At 33.4% G+C, this 5193-nt stretch overlaps 1 long non-coding RNA gene across 1 annotated transcript; it reads right to left on the reverse strand.

Moving 5' to 3' along the window:
- Positions 1–1893: 1893 nt before the first annotated feature.
- LOC111368010 lies at positions 1894–4091 on the reverse strand. The gene is made up of 2 exons (XR_002697938.1): positions 2520–4091; positions 1894–2428 (listed from the first exon to the last, which is right to left on the reverse strand). It is a non-coding gene; the product is annotated as an uncharacterized LOC111368010 (long non-coding RNA).
- Positions 4092–5193: the final 1102 nt, after the last annotated feature.

The raw sequence follows: 5193 nt of genomic DNA on the forward strand, positions 1-5193 counted from the left end.
CTACCAAACAGCCTCTTAGTTTATTGTGATTTCACTTTGATTTAGTTAGTATTTAAATTTATAGTAGATATACTCAACCCCTTGTTTGAGCCATATTTTTCACATCATCATAATGAGAAAATTGATCGTTGGAGAGGAGGCTGGGTCCCACACATGAAACAATAGGTTAACGAAAGCGGTTGGACTTGTGAGATAACGGTCCAAATTTTCATTTTTTTGTCCCAAAAATTTGGTTCAAACAGGAGCTTAGTTTGTTTTAGATTTATTGCTAATAAGATATAAATATATATCGAATTCAATGAATTAATGACATAAAAGTAGACGGGCAAAAAAATATATGGCGAAACCGACAGTTTAAAAACTGGACCAAACCGTTAGGTTTAGGTTTGAGTTTTTTCAAACTGTTCAAAATAGTTTGGTTTAGGTCTGGATTTTTCTCAAATCGGTTTAAATGGATTGATTTAAAAATCTATCAAAAACTGGTAAAATCGGACCGCTTACACCCCTAGTTTGTTGGCTATAAAATCCCACAAACTGCACCCAAAAAAAAAAAAAAAAAAACCAAATCAAGCCAAAAGGAGGCAGCAAGTTGGGGACACCGCCAAACTTATACCACATGAAACTCCCCACGTCTCTTTTACAATGATCAATGAGCATACAAAGAGATACGAGAATTCATCCTAAATTTATATAAAGCATGTGTCATTCCTCTCTTTCCACTACTAAAAAATATGGCTTCAGACACGAATTTTCTGTTCCTGAAATCTCGATATCCGTTGATATTACCCTTTACCAACTGAATATTTGCAATCACAAATTCGTTGCTAATTTGAGGGTGACTGATAGTTATCGACGGATCCTGCTGTAGGTAAAGAGTAAACATTTTATCAACGAAATTTTCGTTAGTAAAAATTTAACCAATACCAACAAACTTTCCGTTGGTAAGTATCTACCATTACAATTGGTAAAAATCAATGTTGTAACTAGTCACATAGGTGTGAATGTGAGGCATGCTAAAAAAAAATTATTTATTTATTTATTTATTATTGTTATTATTTTTTATTTAATAATTCTATTTTTTTTAAACTTTTAGCCAACCAAATTGAAAGGCCAAAATATTGTTTAACCATTTATTGAACCACAAATTAATTTATAGAGGGCAACTCCGAAGACTTTGTTGTGAACTTTCGATGAGGGATAAGTGAATTATTTTTACCAATAGATAATCCGTTTCTAATTAACGAAATATCCGTAGGTGAAAAATCCAAATGTTAAACGATTACATGAGGCACGGCATATCCGTTGGTAAAGAGATATCATCGTTACTAATGGAAAATTCATTGATGATTATTGTAGTTGAAAGTGAATTACTTTTTCTAACGGATAATCCGTTTCTGATTACCAACGGATTGTATCTGTTTGTAATATTTGGTACGTCACCTACGGATATTCCGTAGGTGAAAGATCCAAATGTTAAACGGTTACATGAAGCACGGAATACTTGTTGTTAAAAAGATATCATCGTTACCAATGGAAAATCCATTGCTGATTATCGTAGCTGGAAGCGAATAACTTTTACCAACGAATCTTCCGTTGGTAATTTTTCGTAGATGAAAAGCTCTTTTTTAGTAGTGCTCTAGTTCGACAATAGGAGAGCTTTCGAGCTTATTAAGAACATTGGCGGAGCTCGAACTCTAACCTTCGACTAGATATTGAGAGGCTAGTTTTATAGCAACATCGTAATTTTTTGTATACGGAATATTTTTCATGAGTGAGAGAGAATGGGGATTCAAATAGAACATTGGAAATTACAAGGGAATAATTTTTCCCACAGAAGACAATAGAATGAGTAGAACAGCCAAGGAACAGTTAAAATTTCAATACCTACCAAAATTGTGGAAACAAAAAAGATGATTATTTATATAATCCAAGAATTTCATGCGAATAACCAATTAAGATTTTCTGTTTGTTTGCAAGCTCTAATCTTAACCAATTACAAATCCCAAAATAACAATGCCAAGGACGAAGCCCCTGTTATTCAAATAAGATGATTCAAGTTCTACAAAGCAGTAAAATATAGCCAAGGATGAGTTGCCAATTCTCCATCGGAGTGCAAGCTCAAGTTGTGGTGCTGATTGGTGCACATTTATCGATAAATAATTGAAGCATGTCATCAGGTGGTTGGAAAATATCGTGCTTGTTCAATATGTTCGAGAAATCAGAGTTAGCAGGCAAGAGACCCCAACTGCTACTTTCCGAATGATGAATCTCAGCTTCTGTCTTTATTGAACTATTTTAAAGAGAGATTTTTACCATATGTTTTGGATGAAAGCTTTGATTGTTGTGTATTCTTCGTGTTTAAAAACCACCCTCTGGAACTCCTAGCCCTCTTTAATGCATGAAAATGCCTAGATTCGTGAAGATATGGCTACAATAGGGAAAGACAAAAACAATTAATAGCATAGAAACATGTAATTTTATGTAGAGCAATAAAACGAAGGATCAAAAGTTACAATTACCTTTCTTGACTTGGTCAGCTTATTCTGAGCCTCATGCAGACACTAAACAAGATATAAAATACATCCCATTGCATTGGATTAATTCCATATACGTATAACCACATTCAAATTTTTTCAGGGCATTAACATTATTGAGGTACATGATTCATCAAACTTGAATTGAAATAACCATATGATCATCAACTCGAATTTACACACCAATACAACAATTAAACCAAAACTTTCTCTAGCCAATCATATAAAGAATTTCAAATCCTCCAAGTCAACATTAATTCAAATCACAGCACATTCTAACAATGCATAGACTTAGATAATTTCCAACAATTTGATTCAATGAAGAAAGGAAAACATGGCAGTGACTCTGCTAGAGACATGCAGTTAAGATCATAAACCCATTCTATATCAATTCATGGTGATCTAGCATGCTTGATAAAATGAAGACTAACTACCAAAGAGTCACCAAAAACAAATTGCAAGCTAAATTGATCATAGAATTTAAGCTAATTCAAATCAATTTTGCAATAGAAAATCATTTCAATTTATCACACACCCCCAACACCAACAAAGGTTCCGAGCATATATTTTCACACATTCAGGTGAATAATACAAATAATATATTAATCCTTAGTTCGATGAAACAAGAAGCACTTAGAAATCACTAAGCACTAAGGTAAATAAACCCAGCACTGCAGAGAAGTTAAAAGGATTTAGTACACGGATAATATTCAGTTGACATTAAATGTATGTGCACAGTGTATTGATAGGAGGCTAGTATAATTTTCCTTTCACATGATGTCAAATCTTTTAGCATTTTGAGCATTATTTCTCCTTAGTAACTCTTGTCATCGCTCCAATTGTATACTATATAGTAGTATTCCTAAATTTAACTAGCTCTGCTATGGAAAGTGGAACTATTCTACTATTAAAGTTAACTTCCATTATTTTCTAATCACCAAGCTCTACCATTCTTTCCACTGAAAATTCACATTTCTAACCTTTTAACTAATAAATAATTCGCCATTACAAATCAATAAACAAAAATTTCAAATATTCACAACACATAAGCCAAATTTCATAATCACGGACACATATATCTATATCAGTTTATTTTCAAGGAGATCAGATGTATAAATCTCATAATTAATTTCTTCAAAAAGATTAATGAAAGGGCATAGTAATAATAAGCTATTGCAGAAAACTGTCGAAATTCCACCCTCCGACCAGCAACTTGATCTTGGACCATCACCGATTAGTTGCCCACGTCCAGGCGACTCTAACTAGGGCTCAATTCAGTCCAAACAACACTTAGTCTATCTGAATCGATTCCATAAAAATCGCCATTCGCAATCTTCATTTGACCCAGTTTGATTTCTTCAAATTCCGACGTCGTCACGTAAACCCATGGTGGCGAACCACATGGGTCGACATTGTCTGCCTTTGCTGCACTTTGCCCAGAAACGGATCCAACCCAATTTCGTCCAAAACAGGTGGTGGGGTGTCAGAAAGAGGATATTTGAGAGAGAGGGGAGAAACGGGAATGGGTGTGTTTCCCGTGTTTTGTAGAAATACTGTACTTTGGCTTGAAAAATGTTTCGTGTTTTCAGTACAATTTTTTTTTTTTAAAATTTAATTTTTAAAATGAGAAAGAGAATGCGTTTTCATTGTTTTGAAAAATTGAAAACAGAAGACAGCATAAAAACAGCAAAGTGAACAGCCCCTAAGTTTTTCTTACATTGTGTCGTTAATTTGAATGTGATGAACTAGCTTTTATCTTATATTATTTAGGTGGTTTAGATGGTGTTTTGATTTAGGGGAAAAAAAAAACTACTTAAATCTTAAAAAACCTCTAATAAAACAATAATCTTATCTTGTAAAATCCCTGTTAATCTAAAAATATTTAAGTATAATGTAAATTAAGAATCAAAAGAGGGACAATTGAAGGGATGAAGATAAGTGTCCTTCTCTGTATGTATCCCGAATTTTTGATGTAGAACATATTCATGATAGAAATATCCTGCTGTATATAGTGATCAATATTCATTTATTAGTAATAAGCGAAAATGACAAATTTTTTGAAATTAAAACTCCACAAAATATTTTATGTTTCTTTACCACTTAAGGGCGTCTCCAAAAATCCCATTCCATTAAGAGAAGTTTGTGGTTTGTCTTTGATGCTACACGTAGGTGGGTGAATGAAACTTGAATATTACAAAAGGTGGCTTCATTGAATAAGTTAAAGAAACATGGCTCAAATATAGATGCCTACAAGAGGATGAAAGCAGGAGTTTATCATCTGAATACCAGATATATTGTTGACATGCGATCAATGGAATTCACTATTTCAGAAATTATTAGTTTCCGCAATGATCAACTGTACTCAAAAGTTGTTATTCTTGTAGATGCGTAAGTTCCTAAGCTATAGTTGAGGATCATTGCGGAATGATCAACTGTACTCGAAACATTTCTATTTGCATGTTTTGTAAGCGAAATAATTAATGCGGCATATACCATGACCACTCCGTGAAACACGTAACCTCTAAGTATTATAATATGATACCATGAATTTCTCTTGCTTATCTTCGTGTTCATCCACTTCCAGGTCTCATTGTTCTTACTACCCTGAAAATCACTTAGCCTATGTATCTTCCTTTTATTTCTATCCCAATTGTGAATC

Source organism: Olea europaea, chromosome 18 (assembly GCF_002742605.1).
Source record: "Olea europaea var. sylvestris chromosome 18, O_europaea_v1, whole genome shotgun sequence".
Taxonomy (NCBI): Eukaryota; Viridiplantae; Streptophyta; class Magnoliopsida; order Lamiales; family Oleaceae; genus Olea; species Olea europaea.